This window comes from Bufo bufo, chromosome 1 (genome assembly GCF_905171765.1).
Source record: "Bufo bufo chromosome 1, aBufBuf1.1, whole genome shotgun sequence".
NCBI lineage: Eukaryota > Metazoa > Chordata > Amphibia > Anura > Bufonidae > Bufo > Bufo bufo.
The window spans coordinates 134,331,736-134,353,451 of record NC_053389.1 but is presented as its reverse complement, the minus strand read 5'-3'; the positions used below and the strand labels follow the sequence as shown (position 1 = coordinate 134,353,451).

The 21,716-nt window shown below is 41.6% G+C and overlaps 1 protein-coding gene across 2 annotated transcripts in view; it reads right to left on the bottom strand.

The window, feature by feature from the left end:
• Positions 1-21,716, bottom strand: part of ESPN (espin) — a 257,573-nt gene that overhangs the window by 3,078 nt on the left and 232,779 nt on the right. The gene's annotated exons all lie outside the window — the stretch shown is intronic.

Below are 21,716 nucleotides of genomic sequence, written 5' to 3'. Positions count from 1 at the left end.
TTTGTATAATATTAAGGTGCAATATTTGTTCATTATTATTTTTATTCATTTTTTTGTATACATTGCCTAAAAACAAGCACATTCCCTAGTGCATTCAGAAGAATTCAATTTGCCTGATGTCACTGAAATACTTACTTGGGTCATCTCTAGATGTCTTTCTAGGAAAACACCTCCAAAGTTTTTGACATTTCCAGCTGCTGACCAAATATTCAGCACTTTCTACACTTTCTATAATTACATATCTTATCTGGCTAAAATATGTCAGCTATAAGGAACTCTACTGGTATAGAATTTTTGATGAATTACGTGAGGACATTAAAGCAGTCGGATGTAGTAGCACAATCAGTGCTCAATCTTGACTTGACAACTCAGTCCACTGTTTTATCCAAAAAGTCATAGATGCCATGTAAAGAGACAGAAGAAAGGAAGGAGGAAAAAGGAAGGGGTAAAGAATGGAAGGAAATGTGAATCAGAAAAGGAAGAAAAGAGGAAAGAATAGAAGCTGAGATCAGGACAGGAAAGGCAAGATGAGAGCAAAGGAGGAGAAAGGGTGGAGGAGCAAAAAGAAGAGAGGAGAAGATAACAGAACAAAACAGAAGAAAGGAGGAAAAAAGAGATGAGAAGTGGAGAGAAGGGCAGAGGAAAACACATGAGAAGAGAGAACCATGGAATGTAGGATAGAAGAGAGGAGAAAGAACAGAGGACAACAGTGGAGAAGATGAAAATAAGAATAGAGTAGATAAGAACAAAGGAGAAAAGATGAGAAGAGAACAGAGGAAAGCAAAATAACAAATAAAATAAATGAAGAGATAATAAAAGAGGATAGGAAAGGAGAAGAAAAAAGAGGAGCTGCAAAGAGAGAACAGCAGGTGAAAGAAGAGGACAAGAAAGAAGAGATGGAGAGGAGAGTAAATGAGAAGATGAGAAAGGAAAACAAAGGTTGAGAGATGAGTGAAGAAAACAGATAAGAGAAAAGGGTAGAAGAGAAGAAAACAGCGAGAGAGAAGAGATTACCTACATGAAATGATAGGTGGAAAGAGAAATGGAAATATCAGAAATGAGAGAGGAGAGGAGGAGGATGACTAAAAAGAGAGAAAGGGGGGGGGGGGAGATATTAAGAATGGAAGTGAGACTTTTAACTCATTCTAGTGTAAACCAAATATTTTATCAACATGGTTATAAAAATAGCACAATTTTGAAACCAATTCATACTTTCAGCACAATGTGTAAACCATGATGACTAATACATCTTAATAACCAGATCTATTTGCATTGCTTTCATCTATTTATATGTCTCTCTTGAGTGACAATAGTAGCATGCTTATCATGTTGACACATTGCATATGAAACCATATACAGATTATGTATAATGTGCAGTCATCGGGTCCATTAGTCTGTGAACAGAGGGGCGTGAACTGAAGTTATAAAGAATGGCAATAAGAATTATTTTGACCATCGGCACCACCCGGTATCACTTCAATGTTTCAGATCAGTGTGGTTTTTTTCAATGTTTATGTCTAAATATCATTATTTTAAAGCATATGATGTAGAGTAATGTACAATCTGATGTAATTGCCATGAACTTATCTTCAATTACATCATATCTTACGCTCGCTTACTAAGGCAAATCTACTGATCATCCAATGTCTGCATCCCATACTGGCATGTCTGGAAATGCACAGGGTATATAGAGATACAAAGACCATCCTAATTAGTTTATATTTGGTCATTTTGGTGTAATTACAATAAAATGTGACTTATGCCTGCAGTTTTTAGGTTTTGTTAAAGGGTATCTATTGTTTAGCAGCCAAGTTGTAATACTCCAGAGCATTTCAAATAAAAAATATGCAACAATAGCCTACCATTTTGGGCATACAGCTTCGGTAAAAAAAAACTGTTTCCATGGTTACAGACTACAAACCCTGTGTAGTCTGATCCTGCAGTCAAGTGTTACACTATTCCCTCTGCTCCTCATATCACCGCAAAGAGTTAGGCTACTTTCCCACCTGCGGCGTGAAGTCCGGCAGGCTGTTTCGGCAGAGAACAGCCTGACAGAATTCTCTGGATCCGGCACTGCTGGATGCAAACGGAATACCTGCTGGCCCCATTAACTATAATGGGGTTCGGGAAAATTCGGCTGCATTCCAACAAAAATGCTGCATGCTGCAGTTTGTGTCCGGCCAATTCCCAGCATTGTCTGCCGGATTGTAGTGCCATCGTTGGGAAAGTAGCCTTAATCATGAATGCAAGATCAGATTCACACTGGGTTTATTTGTAATATGTAACCATGGAAATACATGGGTCCTCACAGGAGCTGTATACACATTAAAAAGCAATAAGAATACCTGATTGAAGCTAACATCCCCTATGGTTACACACTCACATCCGACCAGACCGACTCGCCCGACATCAATTATACTCAGTAATTAACATGTTACCTGGGGTAGTGTGTAGAAAATATCTACCCACTAATAATATGACATACTGTACATGCAACAATTTACATGTCTCATTCAACCGCTTATATCAGCAACAGGCATGTGTGACCAAGTATATGCTCCGGGCAAACCAGTGTAGACAAAAAGTGAAGATATCACCAATAGCAGACATCCCAACCTGCAAAAACTCATTTCAGGGAGGTGCACTTCTCATTTCAGGGAGGTTTTCTTTTTCTTTTTTCTTTCACAAACTTTTTATTACATTTTCCAAACATATGCAGTATCTGCACACTTTGCTCTATGGTGTGGAGGACTGGGCTCATTACCCTGCCCCAAATTATCATATTTATGTATATGATTAAAGCATCCAGGGGGTGTGAATTTAACACTGGGGTAAATAATATAATTAAAATGGAGGGTTAAATGTGTAAATGTATTTAAAAAAAATACATCCCTCAATAGTTATATAGCTACTGAATGAGACAGAAGAAGGGATGCCTTTAACATATATATCTCCTTGAGAAGCCAATTTGACCCTAAAGGGTTAATTCAACCTGTAATCTAAACTCTGTCCTGTCACTTCTCTTATCTCTCTGCTCTGCTATCTGACTGAGATAAACCTTTTCAGGATATATTGTTTCACATGTGGGTGTCAGGGAGACGCTATCTAATAGCGGGAGACTCCCTGAACGTCCAGAAGACTTGAGATCCCTGCAATAGTGACCAATCAGATTGCAGCTTCCATCTTTTCATTCTGAAAGAAGTGATCTTATTGGTTGCAACAGGCATTTCGATCCCTTTTTCCCCTGAAAGTGAGGCCCATTGTATCATCCTGACATATGTGCACATCTTCCGACTTTCCTCCATTATTTTGTAAAATGTATGTTATAATACTGCAAAATGACAATATTTCATAATAAAAATAGGAAATGATCAAACTAATACCATTCTTTGGAAACTTTATTAAGTTCTGAATAAAATGCTACTACACACAGATATATTTTACCTACAATTGATCTACACAGAATAAAACAGAAACTGAAGGCCAAAAACACACAAGGATATGTCTAAAACCTGTCGGCTCTCAACTGGAAAAAAGATTGCCTTAAATATAATGAGCCTCATGTCTCAGAACGGTCCTAGAAAAAAAGAGTCATTCTGTATGCATATCAGAACTCATGGTGGATGGACTGTGGTCATTACGGGCAACTAGGCCCCCTCCAGTTTAGAAAAATGAGGTCCACTATATGTGTAAAAAAAATCTTATAATAAGACACATGCAAGATCTATCTATACAGTTACTGGTGCTAGAAAATATGTGAACGCTATTAACTGTGGAAAAAGTTCTGGTTGTTCACTGCAGAGAGTAAAAAAAAATCTGATTGCCACCACATCATCCATTACTGTTTTAGTCAAGCCAAACGTTCTAAGTAGTAAAATCTTAAAAAAGCAATACCTCAACTGATCCCCCTCTTGGATGCTGCCCTCTACTTTAGGTCCCCTGTCGGCACGCAAGAAATGCCTTGCAATTCCCGCTCAGACAATCACTAGATCACTAGCCACAGAGGTGACCCTCCTCAACCACTGATTGTCTGCAAGACATTTCCTGCATCTTGAGTAAGCGATGGGCAATAGCAGAATGGTGTGTGTGTAGGAGCTGTAGAGCAGCGCAAACATACCTGTACAGATGCTTTTATCATCAGCATTAGTGTGAATAGGAACTTTTATTTCGCGAGGCGCCGCTTCTGCGAGTGCCCTAAAGGCGGTCCCACATGCCCTCTGCAGGGAATTACTCCACCAACCTTTCCCTCTGCTCCGAATGATAACTGAAATGTCCTACCAGGAGACAGCTACAATCATCTCAGAGGAAATGGGAGGTGCTGTGAAGCAGCTCAGACTTTAGGGCACTCGCGGGAGCTGCTCCCCCCTGGATTAAAAGTTCCTATTTGCACTGCTGCTTATAATAAAAAAATAGGTCAGTTTGCCCTACTCTCCACAACCCCTACCTAGCACTGTCAGCAGTTTTGCATGGTCATAACTGCTGACAGCATTGCTATTTGTGAGTTAGGGTACTTTCACACTTGCGGCAGAGAGATCCGGCAAGCAGTTCCGTCGCCAGAACTGCCTGCCGGATCAGGCAAAACGTATGCCAACTGATGGCATTAGTAAGACTGATCAGGATCCTGATCAGTCTTAAAAATGCCTGATCAGTCGAAAAAATGCATTGAAATGCCGGATCCGTCTTTCCGGTGTCATCCGGCAAAACAGGTCCGGCATTTATTGTTTTCACCTTTTTTTCAGTCTGCGCATGCGCAGACCGGAAGGACGCATCCGGCATTCCGGTATTTTGAATGCCGGATCCGGCACTAATACAATCCTATGGGAAAAAATGCCGGATTCGGCATTCAGGCAAGTCTTCAGTTTTTTTTTGCCGGAGATAAAACCGTAGCATGCTACGGTTTTCTCTTTTGCCTGATCAGTTAAAACGACTGAACTGAAGACATCCTGATGCATCCTGAACGGATTAGGGCTCTTTCACACCTGCGTTCTTTTCTTCCGGCATAGAGTTCCGTCGTCGGGGCTCTATGCCGGAAGAATCCTGATCAGGATTATCCTAATGCATTCTGAATGAAGTGAAATCCGTTCAGGATGCATCAGGATGTCTTCAGTTCCGGAACGGAACGTTTTTTTGGCCGGAGAAAATACCGCAGCATGCTGCGCTTTTTGCTCCGGCCAAAAATCCTGAAGACTTGCCGCAAAGGCCGGATCCGGAATTAATGCCCATTGAAAGGCATTGATCCGGATCCGGCCTTAAGCTAAACGTCGTTTCGGCGCATTGCCGGAGCCGACATTTAGCTTTTTCTGAATGGTTACCATGGCTGCCGGGACGCTAAAGTCCTGGTTGCCATAGTAGGAGCGGGGAGCGGGGGAGCAGTATACTTACAGTCCGTGCGGCTCCCGGGGCGCTCCAGAGTGACGTCAGGGCGCCCCAAGCGCATGGATCATGTGATCGCATTGGACACGTCATCCATGCGCATGGGGCGCTCTGACGTCATTCTGGAGTGCCCCGGGAGCCGCACGGACTGTAAGTATACTGCTCCCCCGCTCCCCACTACTACTATGGCAACCAGGACTTTAATAGCGTCCTGGGTGCCATAGTAACACTGAAAGCATTTTGAAGACGGTTCCGTCTTCAAATGCTTTCAGTACACTTGCGTTTTTCCGGATCCGGAGTGTAATTCCGGTATGTGGAGAAAAACGCTAGTGTGAAAGTACCCTTAAAGGGGTTCTGCAGTTTTTTTAAACTGATGATCTATCCTCTGGATAGACTGGTACTGTGCATGATAAACAAAAGTAATTAATTATATATAATTATATCAGTCTGAAATCTGTCATGGTACAACCCATGCTTAAAGGGGTTCTGCAGTTTTTTAAAACTGATGATCTATCCTCTGGATAGATCATCAGCATCTGATCGGCGGGGGTCCGACACCCGGGACCCCTGCCGATCAGCTGTTTGTAAGAAGGCAGCGGCGCTGGCGGTAGCGCCGCGGCCTTCTCGCTGTTTACCGCAGGCCCAGTGACGTCACGACTAGTATCAATAGCCTGGGCGGGGCTAAGTTCTGTTCACTTAAATGAAGCTTAGCCCCGCCCAGACCAGTGACACTAGTCGTGACGTCACCGGGCCTGCGGTAAACAGCGAGAAGGCCACGGTGCTACTGCCAGCGCCGCTGCCTTCTCAAACAGCTGATCGGCAGGGGTCCTGGGTGTCGGAACCCCGCCGATCAGATGCTGATGATCTATAAAGAGGATAGCTCATCAGTTTAAAAAAACTGCAGAACTCCTTTAAGCATGGGTTGTACCATGACAGATTTGAGACTGATATACACTCACCTAAACAATTATTAGGAACACCATACTAATACGGTGTTGGACCTTCTTTTGCCTTCAGAACTGCCTTAATTCTACGTGGCATTGATTCAACAAGGTGCTGATAGCATTCTTTAGAAATGTTGGCCCATATTGATAGGATAGCATCTTGCCGTTGATGGAGATTTGAGGGATGCACATCCAGGGCACGAAGCTCCCGTTCCACCACATCCCAAAGATGCTCTATTGGGTTGAGATCTGGTGACTGTGGGGGCCATTTTAGTACAGTGAACTCATTGTCATGTTCAAGAAACCAATTTGAAATGATTTGAGCTTTGTGACATGGTGCATTATCCTGCTGGAAGTAGCCATCAGAGGATGGATACATGTTCTCATTCTGTTTACGCCAAATTCGGACTCTACCATTTGAATGTCTCAACAGAAATCGAGACTCATCAGACCAGGCAACATTTTTCCAGTCTTCAACAGTCCAATTTTGGTGAGCTCGTGCAAATTGTAGCCTCTTTTTCCTATTTGTAGTGGAGATGAGTGGTACCCGGTGGGGTCTTCTGCTGTTGTAGCCCATCCGCCTCAAGGTTGTGCGTGTTGTGGCTTCACAAATGCTTTGCTGCATACCTCGGTTGTAACGAGTGGTTATTTCAGTCAACGTTGCTCTTCTATCAGCTTGAATCAGTCGGCCCATTCTCCTCTGACCTCTCTAGCATCCACAAGGCATTTTTGCCCACAGGACTGCCGCATACTGGATGTTTTTCCCTTTTCACACCATTCTTTGTAAACCCTAGAAATGGTTGTGCGTGAAAATCCCAGTAACTGAGCAGATTGTGAAATACTCAGACCGGCCCGTCTGGCACCAACAACCATGCCACGCTCAAAATTGCTTAAATCACCTTTCTTTCCCATTCTGACATTCAGTTTGGAGTTCAATGCTAAATGCATTGAAGCAACTGCCATGTGATTGGTTGACTAGATAATTGCATTAATGAGAAATAGAACAGGTGTTCCTAATAATTCTTTAGGTGAGTGTAATTATATATAATGAATTACTTTTGTTTACCATGCACAGTACCAGTCATAAGTTTGGACACACCTTTTCAAACCAGAATATATTTCATATTTTAGATTCTTGAAAGTAGCACCCTTTTGTTTTGATATCAGCTTTGTATTGAGCTCTTTGTATTCTCTAAATCAGCTTCATGATGTAATCGCCTGGAATGGTTTTTAATTAGCAGTTATAACTTGTCAAGATTGTTAAGGGTATATTAGACTGCCAGATTTTGTGCCTGATAATTGCTAATGAGCGTTCCTATGAACGCTCGTTAGCGATCATATGGCAGTCTAATTCTGCCTCTAAATGCCCAATGAACGAGTAAACGCTCATTTATTGGGCAGTGCAGATCTTTCAGCAAGCTGAAAAAGATCTGGATTTTCCGGTGGCAGATCGCTCTGCCTAATAGCGATCTGCCGCCGGCACATCGCTGTCCTGCATGGGTATGAGCGATGACATACCAATCACTCCTCCCAATATTGCGGAGGACATAGCTGCATGTAATAGCAGCGGTGTCCTCTGCTAGCTATCTGCCGATTGCTTCCCTCCTGACAATCGCAAGCAGCATCGGGGTGTCTAATAAACCTTTAAAGGGGTTATCGATTACCATAAACTGCCTCCCCATGTGCCGTGCCCCTCACAGGGTATATACTTGCCATTGGCTGCTTCCCCAACACCGGATGTTTTCAGCGGCAGTACGGGGACCAGGAGTGGCGCAGGGAGCGAGGTAAGTATATTCCCCGTGAGGGGCTGGGAACATGGGGAGGCAGTTTATGTTATTGGATAAACCCTTTAAAGGTTTATTAGACACCCCGATGCTGCTATCAATTGTCGGGAGGGAAGTCATTTCAGTTTATTTTTAATATAGTGTAAACATGGAATTGAGTACCACTTCTACCTCTGCACAACACAACTGATGATCTCACACACATTATGAAGGCAAGAAATTCCACAAATTAAAGGGGTTGTCCCATAAAAAATATTCTACTGAATACTTTTGTAATTACATGTAATAAAAATGTTTAGCCTAGCTACTGAGTTATTCAATAAAATGTATCTCTAAAGCACCACATGCTGTTTGTTTTTTCTTATTTCTTTGACCTGCTCACTGAGAAGGCCGCACATGCTCAGTTTCATCCTACAACTTCCTCCTGAGCTGTGATAGGGAGAGCATGGACACGCCCCCTGAGCTGCAGCAGAAAAGACACTCCCCTTGTGCTTTTATCTTGATATAAATCTAACAGAGCAATGAATGAGGAGATCTCTGGATCCATGTAAGGTACATGGCTGGTTCTAGCTTTGTTAGAAAGAGATTGTCATATACTTTATGATGTCTGATTTTCATATTTTACATTAGTCATGGGATAACCCCTTTAAAATGTAACCACTTTAATTTTATTTTCAGTTTATTTTTAGTATAGTGAAGGGGAGAGTCTATCTTCAGTCTTCAGGTCTACTGAGTGCGGAAGATGTCTGGCTGTAACAAGTCAGATGAGCAGTGCTAGTTCGGGCACATATAGGCTAAAAGCCTCTATATGTTACACATAGGCATCTTCAGTGCTCAGCAGCATTGAAGACTGATGACAGACTCTCCCCTACACTATATTAAAGATAAACTGAAATGATAGTTACACTTTAATTTGTGGAATTTCTTGCCTTCATAATGTGTGCAAGACCATCAACTGTGTTGTGCAGAGGTAGAAGTGGTACTCAGTTCCATGTTTAGCCCTATTTTAATACTGTTCTAATCCATGTTATGGCAAGAACCACTGAAATAAATAAAGAGAAACACCAGTCCATCATTACTTTAGGACATGAAGGTCAGTCAGCCTAGAAAATTTACAGAACTTTTAAAGGTATCTGCAAGAACAGTCATGAAAACCATCAAATGCTATAATGATGTCACGGTGCGGTTCACTGTGACAGTTGTTGCTGTGTAGGCTGACTGCATGCTCTCTCCATACTGGCTGCAGGCTTTTCCCCAGTGCAGGCTGGTTGCTTGGGGCTGCATGCTGGCTGCAGTGTAGTGTGTGAACTATGCTTGTGAATGTGTGTACTTCCCATATCTGTATATCAGTGCAGGTCTTGTCACTGGTGCCGTGCAGGCTGGCTGCAGGTTCTCTTGCGCACTGGCTGCAGGCTTTCTCCTGTGTATGCTGGTTCCTTGGGAATGCGTGCTGGCTGCAGCCTTTATTGTGTGAACGGTGCCTGAGTAGGTGGATGTTCTTTTACTTGTTGGTGTCTGGTTCTGGTAGGGTTAACATTCCCTGGTCTGGGCCTGGGTGTGACTTATCAGATGCCCTCCTTATTGCAGCTCTTTCTTTCTGTGATCTGTGGGGCTTGGGGTCAGTTCTGTCTTGTTCCTTGCTGGGTGTAGCCCCTTGCTGCTGACCCAGGGGGTTTTGCCATCTGCCCTTCTGTGTGGTGTCGCCTGATAAAGTGTTGTTGTATCCTTTTTCTTCCTTGTCTGATCTTCTGTACCTGTTTGGTGTCTTGATCCTGTCTGTTCTATGTTTAGCCTGGCAGTACTCAACTACTTCTGATCCAGTCTGTTCCATATCTTGCCTGGCAGTGCCTTACTGCTTCTGTTCCTGTCCTGTGTATGTCCTGCCTTCGTGCGAGGGCTCCCGGGTTCTCCAGAGGGAGGACATCTAGTGCAGCTCTGCCTGTGACCAACCATCTTCCGTTCAGCATGGGGTCCAGGCATCTACTTGTGTGCTGTTTATGTTTGTCTTGTTTGATCCATGTCCTGAGTTTGTTTGGCTTTTAGTCCTTCTGTTGTCATCTGTCTGCTGAGGCTTGTACCAGCGTGGTTCTTTGCAGGGAGCGGCCAAGTTCATCCCCACCACCAGGGGCTCTGTGAAGAACGGGGCTTGCTGGCTCTACGCCCTCTGGGTTTGGCCTCCTGACTTTGCCAGTGCACTTAGTTCAGTGGTAGTGCTACCACTATTGCCTAACCTACTTTGTCCTACATTACGGTCATGTTCCTTGATTACATGTGTAATGAAGTATTCTGTTGGTTACTGGTCTGCGATCTGTCTTGTCCTGTTTTCGAGACGTTTCAGAGGTCTGACTGTCCTCCGGAACGTGACAGATGAAACTGTCTCTCATGCAGATTGCCCCAAGAAAGGAAGATCAGGGGTTACTTTTGTCTCAGAGCAAAAGTTCATTGGAGTTATAAGCCTCAAAATGCTTTACAGAGATCAAGTACCAGACACATCTCAATATCAACTGTTTAGAGGAGACTGCGGGAATCAGGCATTTATGGTTGAATTGCTGCAAAGAAGCCACTACTAAGCAACAACAAGAAAAAGAGAATTGCTTGGGCCAAGAAACATAAGGAATGTACATCAGATAAGTGGAAATCTTACAGCATTCTGCAGTGACATGCCATCTTATTGGGTTGGCATTGCCATCATTTGTTTTTCAACAGGACAATGACCCCAAACACACTTCCAGGCTATGTAAGTGCTATTTGACCAAGATGTACAGTGATGGAGTGCGACATCAGATGACATGGCCTCCATAATCACCTGACCTTAACCCAACTGAGATGGGCTGGGATGAGTTGGACTGCAGAGCGACAAAAAAGCACCTCTGGGAACTCCTTCAGGACTCTTGTAAAACAGTTCCAGGCAATTACCACATAAAGCTGACTGATAGAATGCCACAAATGTGCAAAGCTGTTATCAAGGCAAAAAGGGGCTACCTCGAAGAATCTAAAATATAAAACATAATCGGATTTGTTTAACATTTTCTGTTTACTACTTAATGTGTTCCTTAATCATTTTCATGTCTTCAATATCAATCTACAATACAGAAAAAAAAAACAAAAAAAAAAAACATGGAATGTAGAGGTATGTCCAAAACATTTGAATTGAACTACATGCAAGTAGCCTTCTAGAGGACTAAATATTAAAGTAATTATACAGTCAAACAAATAGAGAATGGTTATTAAGAACATCACACAGCCAGGACTTTATTCATACACAATTCTGTACTGGGCAATCCCATTGGGATAGCCTACCATACTTTAGACTTTACATAGTGTATACACTATATTTTAAAAGGTTGTCTCATGACATGCCTATACCTATGGACCTCATAGAGCGGCTCCTACTATAGTGAATCCATTATATCCATGCATTACATAGGTAATCATCATCATCTAATGCTACATTTCTCCTGTAGCAGCCGTAATAGGTGAAATGTATGCTTAGACATAGCTGGGTGAATCTTTTTTAGAATGGCCACCACTACTGATTGAAGACATACAGTGCATACTACATATATATACCTAAATACCTATATATATTTGTTTCTTTATTTTATTTTTATTACCCTCATTACCCTCATGAAACATTTTTATGCATTATGCTCAAGAAATAGCTCTGCTGATCCCTTATTTCCCCAACAAACAAATGTGCACCTGCTGCTTATGTCAAGTCAGTTGTTCCAAATGGATTTACTCATCCATTAAAGGAGGCAGCCTTTTGTTACCATGTTTATCTTGGTAAGGTTTACCATCAGCCTGTTACGTACTGGAACACGTCATAGAATTGACCTCATATATCAAACATCTCTGCTTCTTTTTCTTTCCAAAATGAAAAACTACGATCGATATAACGACAAATGTCATCATTGGTAAATTCCCCCAGTTCTGATACCAACTGAATAGAGTCTTTTCTACATTTGGGGAGTGGAGTCAGTTCATCAGAGGCCACTACACTCTGCTTGGGTTTGAGGTCCATTGTAATCCTGGGTTCATCATCTGATGTATTTTCAATTACAGTCTCTTCTAGCTGCTCAGTTACTTTTACATCATCTACATCTCCCACTATACTGTCCCCAAAGAATTTCTGCTTGAGATCCTCAAATCCATCAATCCAATCCCTCTTCCCAGATTCAATCTCTTCTATGACAACCTTATGAAATTTCCGAATGAGTTCCCAGCTATGACTACCTAGACGGTCAAACATTTCATAGCATAGAAGGTGACGAAACTTTCTCTCATCTCGTGACATAGTCATTTCTAATAACTGGAAGTAACCCAACATGAAGAGGTCCAAGGTTAGGCTTGAGTATTCAACTGGTGACCCATTTACATGTGGTAAAAAGTGTTCTGGCCAATAAAGCATGTTTGCTCTACTCAGACGCCGAATTTGCCTTGTGGGAACCTGACAAATGATACTTCTCCAATGACTGATCAACTTTCCAACAACCTGTCTCTGCTTCATAAAATATAAAAGGCGATCATCATCACTTTGTCCTTTGGCCATTTTGCCATTCTCATCATTTTCTGTCTTCCTCTTCTCAATCTCTACCTCGCTACTAGTGGAACTACTGGTTGACTTCATTTTTGGATTGCCATTTTTAACAGAATCTGTAAATGTCCATTTCTTCCAGTGTTCAAGGAAAAGATACACAATCCTTTCCTTTCTCATGTCTATGTAGTCTTGTACACAGCTAAGTTCTGTTTGTACAGGTAGACTTCTGGTCATGTGATCTGCACTAAACAATGGCTCTCCTAATGCATCCATCATGTGGCTTTGGTTACTACAGTCTATGTGTCTTGGGAAGACATCTTCATCATGAAATGTTAACTGAGCATGGGGCAGCATGATAGGTGGTTCATCATGTGGTCTTGACATTCCATCATTCAAGATGCTGAATTGCTCATTGCTTGTTATGTAGTCTTCTTCCAAGATGGGTTCCCTTCCATAACCGTTAGCAGCCGTTCCTACTGGTAAAGATCGTTTCCTTTTATAGATCCTGTTGGAAGCATCATAATCACTTTGTGGCCGTGTGTACAATTCATAATTAGCTTTTAAGTTTTTGACAGACACACCAAACTGCTTGATTTCTTTCTCAACTTCTTCTCTGGTGGAACTGAAGGACTGAGATCTACCAATATTTGCACCACTATCTTTTGGTGTATTTTGAGGCAGTTCAGTGGTGTCCCTGGACACTAGGTCTTCAAGATCAACTTCTTTACCTCCAAGAGTTGCTAAGAGGATTGCCATACTTTTTAAAAGAGTGGAAATTTTGGAACACCAAGCTGGAAGGTCATCTGCTCTGCCTTGCATTTGTTTTGGATTAACAGTGAAGTGCTCTTGTGATAATGCTGCAGATACTGGTAGGAGTTGCTGTAGTTCATGTTCTAGCTGCTCCAGTTCAGTTTCCACTTTCTGGACTTTATGCATCACTTGAAGATTCTCAATCTGCTTCTCAATACGATTGATATCATCTTCCGTCATGAGTTCCCCAAATGGTCCCAAAATTGCATTATGTGTATGAGAATATCTCCATCCTTCTGGGTGGTAGAAACTACCGGCCTCACACTAGTGCAAAAATAAATAAATAATAGAAATGGAGGGAACGTGTCCCTCAGGATACAAAGCCAAATAGTCTGTTCGTTGCACTCTTTTTAAAAAACTACATGTTTTAGTGGTGTAATGGTATACCAGGATATCGCTAAACATGGGGTTTCCAATTAAGGACGGACTAAAACTCCAAGCAAATAGGAGCAAAGAACATAACATCATTGATGGAACATACAGGTGGCAATCCCATTAATCAAGCATGCTCTTAAGTATTTTCATAAGCAATAACATGATATTCATCACTGGAAAGATGGCTAGCCATGAAGATGGCACAGGACAGAGCACTCATTACACCACTAAATGTCCATGTAAAACATTTAAACGTGCAGTATACAGTATACATATATAATGTCTATCAATGTCTACATATATACCTTTGGGTCAGGAGCTCTGTCCAAGTAAAGTGCTGTGTTAATTAAAGGGAATGTGTCACCAATATTTTGGCTTGCATATGTATCAAATCTTTTTTTTTACACAATAAAAGCACACAGAGCTATGCGGACTGGGTATTGTGGATGTGCTAGCGGCCATCTAGCAACCCATGTCTTCAGCTCTATACCCAAAATCCCGGTGACAGGTTCCCTTTAACTGCAGCAACATAGACCATAGTCCACAATTGACATAAACTGTTCATTGATTTCTATGGGGGAGTTTTCTACACATGCTTTGTGACCTGTGCACACTTCATTGTGCAGGGAGGAGGCGTACTGTGACCATCAATGGTGAATCCTCTGTTATCTAAACATGTGTTATGTCTCATTGTAATCCTGCCTGTGTTGATAATGAGATCACAGTTGGAAAGAGATCTTTCCAGTACAGGAAGTATTGACTTATTATTAGGCTTATAGTGCCAGAGAGAAAACGGCAAGATTTTAGCCTTTTTTTAAATATAGATGTATAGTGAAATGGAAACTTAAAGGAGTTGTGTCACTCCAGCAAGTTGCGTTTATTATATAGAGAAAGTATTTTTTTATATTTAAAAAAAAAAAAAAGGTTTTAATTTATTTTAAAATAAATAAATAAATATATAGAGAAAGTTAATACAAGGCACTTACTAATGTATTGCTATTATCCATATTGCCTCCTTTGCTGGCTTGATTCTTTTTCCATCACATTATACACTGCTCGTTTCCATGATTATGACCACCCTGTAATCCAGCAGTGGTGGCCGTGCTTGCACGCTATAGGAAGAAGTGCTGGCCTCTCTGGTGTGCCGAGACCGCGGGAGCGCACATAAACCGGTGCTTTTTTACTGGAATGCAGGGGGGTCATAACCATGGAAACGAGCAGTGTATAATGTGATGGAAAAATGAATCCAGACAGCGAAGAAAGCAATATGGATAATCACAATACATTAGGAAGTGCCTTGCTTTCTCTACATAATACATTCTATTTGCTCAAGTGACACAATCCCTTTAAAACATCAGTAAAAATACATTTAACATAAAAAAACTTTATTTAAACAATAGGTCATTTTCTGATGACACATTCCCTTTAAGGATAGAACTTAGATTTCTCTATACCAGATACTGCAGTTTAAATGTATCACAAGAAGAACCAAACAAACTTCACACCAACACCATGCAAAGATATTCTCATAGATGAGAGATCAGTCCTCTATTATCATTACTTAGGAGGAATTCTTCTTAAAGATACCCCAGTGGTCTATCTTCCTGCCACCTCACTAACGTTATAGAATGTGCCATAGAGGCTCCTAGGTAGGTCCCAGTGCAAAATCTATAAGTTCACAATCTGCCATAGACCATGTATTATAGCAGGGGGCTCTTGCTAATTGCTACACCTGCATCCCCAATAACTGCACCCCTGCCCTTCCTGGATAAACATGGAGAACGTGCACTTCTACAGCTTCACAACCATTGATGTGGGGAGACAGAAACAGGATTAGGAGTCCAGTTCTTCCCTATAGATCAGAGAACCTTATCTATTATCAGTTGTCAACAGTCCCGAATTTGCAGGAACTGTGCCTAATTTTCAGACACAGACCCTGCATATTCAGGTTGTCCCATGAAGAAAATGGATGGGGCTTATGTAAGCCCTGTACGTAAATGAGCAGCCCACGCAGTTTGGGGGAACTGCAGAAGCCTTTTGTCACCATGTATATCCTGGTCATGTTATTTGTAATCTGCAAGATACATAAAAAATAAATTAAGTGTTAATGAATGAGATGCTACATAGAACCCTTTTAAAGGGGTTTTCCAAATTTTATCCACAGGATTACACCATAATTGCTTTATATACCATGAATGCCATAAAGTGGCAAACATCATCCATAGCTTCCAATGTTGAAAAAAAATGTATACCGCATGGTATAATTTTTTCTTTTTTTTGCGGTTATGATATATCCTGTGGGAATGCCCCTTCAACCTGTTAGTGACCACCAATACGCCTTTTTATGGCGGTCACTAATGGCTATGTTAGCCAAGTTTAAGAGATGCATGGATCTCCCGTGCAGCGGGAAGCAGGGCTTGGCTTTCACATGAGAGCCAGGCAACTGCTTTAACTGCCCATATAAGCATAAGGCCTCATGCACACGAACGTATTTTCATTCCGTGTCCGTTCCGTTTTGTTTCCGTATATGGAACTATTCATTTCAATGGGTCCGCAAAAAAAATGGAAGGTACTCTGTATGCATTCCGTTTCCGTATGTCCATATTTCCGTTCCGCAAAAATTTTTCCTATTTTTGTCCGCATTATGGACAAGGATAGGACTGTTCTATTAGGGTCCAGCTGTTCCGTTCCGCATAAATACAGAATGCACACAGATGTCATCCGTATTTTTTGAAGACCGCAAAATTCATATGGTCGTGTGCATGAGGCCTTACAGTGTATTATACAAGCAATGAGAAGATAGCATGTTAAAGTGGGACTAGTAAATGGTTAAAAAAAAGGCGAAATAACGTTTTATTAAAAAATCTCCAAGAAAAAAAACACTTTTTCATTGAAAAACTGCTTTTCAATGGAAAAAAATAGCAAAAATAAAATCCCCTTCACATATTTGGTATCGCCGAATCTGCAACCTTCCACACTAAAAAATTATCATGTAAGTTATCCATATGGTGAATGCCATAAAAAAAAAGAAAAGAATTTCTGTTTTATGCATATTTGTCAACAAAAAAAAGAATAAAAAGCAATCAAAAATGTGCAACCCAAAATAATAACAATAAAAACTACAAGTCGTCACGCACAAATCAAGCCCTCACACAGCTCTGTAGAACGAAAAATCAAAAAAGTCATGCGTCTTGCAGCGAAGCAAAAAAATAAAAATTATAATTGTTTTTTTTATAAAAAGGGCTTTTATTGTGCAAAAGTAGTAAAACATATTTGGTATCGCTGTAATCGTGCTGATCCAGAGAATAAAGTTATAATGTTATTTATGCCCAAAAATTAATGCTGCTAAATTTATGACATAAAATATTAACTGGCAGTATTGATGTTTTTTCCCATCCCCCAAAATAAATGTTAATAAAGGTTAACGGGAATCTGTCACCTAATCTGAGCCTTTTAGACCGCTCAGATCAGGTTATAGACTCCTTTGCCCTCATTACAATGGTGCCTTTATTTGTGCTGTCCCTCGCCGAAATCGTCCAAAAAAGACTTGTAAAACTTATGCTAATGAGGTTCGGCAAGTGCCCAGGGGCGGCGTTACTGCAGCAAGTGCCCAGGCCCCTCTGCAATGTGCCCAGAAAACCACACCTATTTCACCCCTCTGGCCCGCCCTCCTTTCCTATTATTACCTCCTTCTCTCCCTCACAAATCTCGCTCCTGCGCCGCTCCACACTTGTCCTGCACCTGCGCACTGCTGTGCCCATTATGGGCAGAGGAACAGGGAGTTGGACTGCGCATGCGCCGGTCCGTAGCTCGAAATCCAGCGGGTGGAAGTAACTAGCCGCTGCAGAGGACTGCAGTTAAGCCAAAGAAGGGGCGGGTTGGAGCAGCAGCGTCTTTCCTCTAGCAGGCGCGAGATTTCCTCAAGCAAGTGCGGATGCGGTGCGTGAAGACGATCGGGGGAGACCCGATCATTATTATTTTCCCTTATAACATGGTTATAAGGGAAAATAATAGCATTCTGAATACAGAATGCATAGTACAATAGCACTGGAGGGGTTAAAAAAATAATAATAATAATTTAACTCACCTTAATCCACTTGATTGTGCAGCCCGGCTTCTCTTCTGTCTTCTTCTTTGCTGTGTGCAGGAAAAGGACCTGTGGTGACGTCACTCCGGTCATCACATGATCCATCACCATGGTAAAAGATCATGTGACGGACTATGTGATGACCGGAGTGACGTCACCACAGGTCCTTTTCCTGCAGACAGCAAAGAAGAAGACAGAAGAGAAGCCGGGCTGCGCGATCAAGTGGATTAAGGTGAGTTAAATTATTTTTCTTTCTTTTTTAACCCCTCCAGTGCTATTTTACTATGCATTCTGTATTCAGAATGCTATTATTTTCCCTTATAACCATGTTATAAGGGAAAATAATACAATCTACAGAACACCGATCCCAAGCCCGAACTTCTGTGAAGAAGTTCGGGTTTGGGTACCAAACATGCCGATTTTTCTCACGCACGTGCAAAACGCATTACAATATTTTGCACTCGCGCGGAAAAATCACGCATGTTCCCGCAACGCACCCGCACCTTTTCCAAAAGTATTCAGATCCAGGTGACGGGTTTGAAAACGTAGACTATTTTTTGTGGGACAACCCCTTTAAGAAAGGTGTCCTGATATTGAGGCATCAGCACAGTCCGAGGTCCCAACACTTCTACTTTGAATATCATTTGAATAGCTAAGCCAGCTCCCCTTCACAGTGCCCCAGAAGGTTACTGCAAATTGTTAATTTGCCACTTAATGGGTTAATGTCTATTGTTAATGTTATGTGATGTTATGTGATGTTTGTAATCCAAGACCTGAAATGGGAACACCATTATGTTATGCTGCCCTTCTCAGTGGGAGGAGGTGGGCCCCTGAAGCGAGCTTCGGATGCTTTATCCGAAGTCGCTTCGTTCAAAACTTCGGGAAAAATACTGTATGGAGATCCATCTCCATACAGTATTAGAATGTATGTGCTCTGATGAGCCGAAGTAACTTCTTCCCGAAGTTGAGCGTGATTTTGTTGAATAACTTCGGTAGTTGATTTTTAAAATGGAAAACCACTTTCAAACTTGAAACAGGGTTCTTTTTCAAGTTTTAAAGTGGTTTTCTACTTTAAAAATCAACTACTGAAGTTATTCAACGAAGTCATGCTCGGAAAGGGAACTCCGTAAAAAAATAATAAAAACAATGCCTTGCAAAAAACATAATATCAAATGATAAAAAAATCTTATGAACCCCAAAATTATACCAATGAAAATGTCAAGTCAACCCACAAAAAAGAGCCCTCACACAAGACCATTGCCAGAAAAACAAAAGGGCAACACAAAAAGCTGATAAAAAAAAAAAAAAAAAATTTAATTGTGTAAAAATAGAAAAACTTTAAATTAGAAATTGCGTGAGGCGCCACCTATCATGTCTAGAGGGGGCTAGAAGCCGTATGAACAGTAAGGAAGTTAGATCCAAAAAAAGTGAGAATATAGTAAATAATAAAATCAGTACAGATCCGTAAATAAAAGGGGATCAAATATTGCCAAGTTATCGTTGTAAAATATGGACATAAAGAAAGGCCAATATGGGAACAATTACTTACTTCACCAGGGAGGTGGGTGAAGTAAGCGCTGGCTCTGCGATTTCCGTCTGCCTCATAGAAATGAATAGGAGCATGGGCCGCGCGTGCGTGATGAGCTCCCATTCACTTGTATGGGAGTAGCTGGGAGCAGCGCTTGGTGGTGAACAGACCCCAGGAAACCCGGGGTCCTCCAGCCATAGCTCTCCCCGCTCCGTTCTCCTTGTATGCCCCCATTGTATGTGATGGGAATACCCCTTTATGACACTTGCCACCCTAACCTCCATCACCGAGGTCGACTATCGTTTGTACACACCACGTCTGAATACAGGATGGACCATCGGACTTCAATATTAAAGGTGCTGTATTTTGAAGAAGTTCGACGCGTTTCGGGGAACCAGTATCTTCCCCTTCCTAAGGAGCATATACAATCCATTGTATATACTCCTGAGAAAGGGGAAGATACTGGTTCCCCAAAACGTGTCAAACTTCTGTGGAATCTGCCAGCACTGTACTGCTGTGACTTCTTTTCCCTTACTTCCCACTATGTTTGTTTTCAGCTCCTGAGATCACAGAGCAGATAAGGAGGGGGCAATCACACTTAGAAAATGGCAGGAGGCTCCTGTGTGGAACCAGTTCTTTTATCAGGGTCAGGATCTCAGCAGGCTCTGACAAGCCCCAACTTTCTCTCTGCCGTCTTCTGAACCTCTGTTACCTGGGACGGATCTTGCCTGACAACAGGTAGTGAACTGCAAATTAGGTGGAAGTGAGACCCCTAGTGGACACGACTTTACAACTTTTTTTCAGGTGAATGCGGGCAAATGTTTTAAATGAAGTGATTTAGAAGTTTTCTATTTACACCATTCTCTATTAAATGAAATTGCGTGAAGGTACAGTGACTCATTAAGGGGAGTGGTGTGACTCAGGCACAAGCTGGGCACAACATATTGGGCACTGAAATACCATATCTGTCGAAAAATTGAAATTTTCAATTTGCACCATCTGCTGTGCATTAATAGCAAAAATAAAATCCCCTTCACACATGGTTATAATGGAAGATAACAGAATCCATAAGATGGAAGTCAAAACGGAAGCCTTTAAGAGGCATTCTGTTTTGATCCGTCTTCATAAAAGTCTATGGGAATCATAACGGATCCGTCTGGTTCCCGTTATGCAAGACGGAAAACAAAGTCCTGTTGACAGGTCTTTTATCTCCGTTCTGCATAACGGAAACAGGACGGATCCGTTAGGATTCCCATAGACTTCTATTAAGACGGAATGCCTTTTAAAAGCTTCAGTTTTGCATTCCATCATAATACAAGCCTATGGGCAGTAGAACGGATCCGTCCTTCCGTCTTATGGATTCCGTTATTTTCCGTTTATAACCATGTTATAACGGAAAGCCATAACGGAATCCAGAACGCAGATATGAACCCACCCTTAGGTCAATGTTAATTTATAACTATTTTGTGAGGTATCACTATGTCTTAAAAGGAGAGAAATTCAAATTTTCAGTAAATTTTTTTGTGTGAAAAAAAGTAAGAAATATCTACCCAGATTTACCACTAACATGAAGTACAATGGGGGAGATTTATCAAAATTGGTGTAAAGGAAAACTGGCCTGGTTGCTCATAGCAACCAATCAGCTTCCACATTTCATTTTCCAAAAGAGCTCTGAAATATGAAAGGTGGAGTCTGGTTGTTTGCTATGGGCAACTAAGCCAGTTTTCCTTTAGGCCAGTTTGATAAATCTCCTGAGGATAGGTCATCAATAAAAATAACTTGGACAACCCCTTTAATTATAAGTACTCCCTCCATTCAAGTGAACGAAGCGAGTACTAGTCATAACACTACACCGCTGTATCGTCCGAGACGATGGGCAGTGTAATGAACAGGAGGCATTGCTCACATGGAGCGCCGCCTCCTCTTCAAACAACTGATCGGCGGGGGTGCCGAATGTCGGACCCCCTCCGATCAGATATTGATGACCTTTCCTGACGATAGGTCATCAATATAAATGGTAGGACATTTATTTAATTTAAAGCAGATTAAATAACTTTTATTTCCTAGCTGGACAACACCTTTAATCCAACGCTGCTATGTATGAATATTCTATAATGGACAAGTATATAGACATGTAAAACATCAATGGAATTCATAATCTTACATCCTTCTACAGAATATCCAGAACACCCAGTTCTAAGGATAGATACCTGCTGTGTGTAATGTAGAGATTCAGCAGAGTAATGTCATGCAAATTCTCCATTTGTCTACTTGG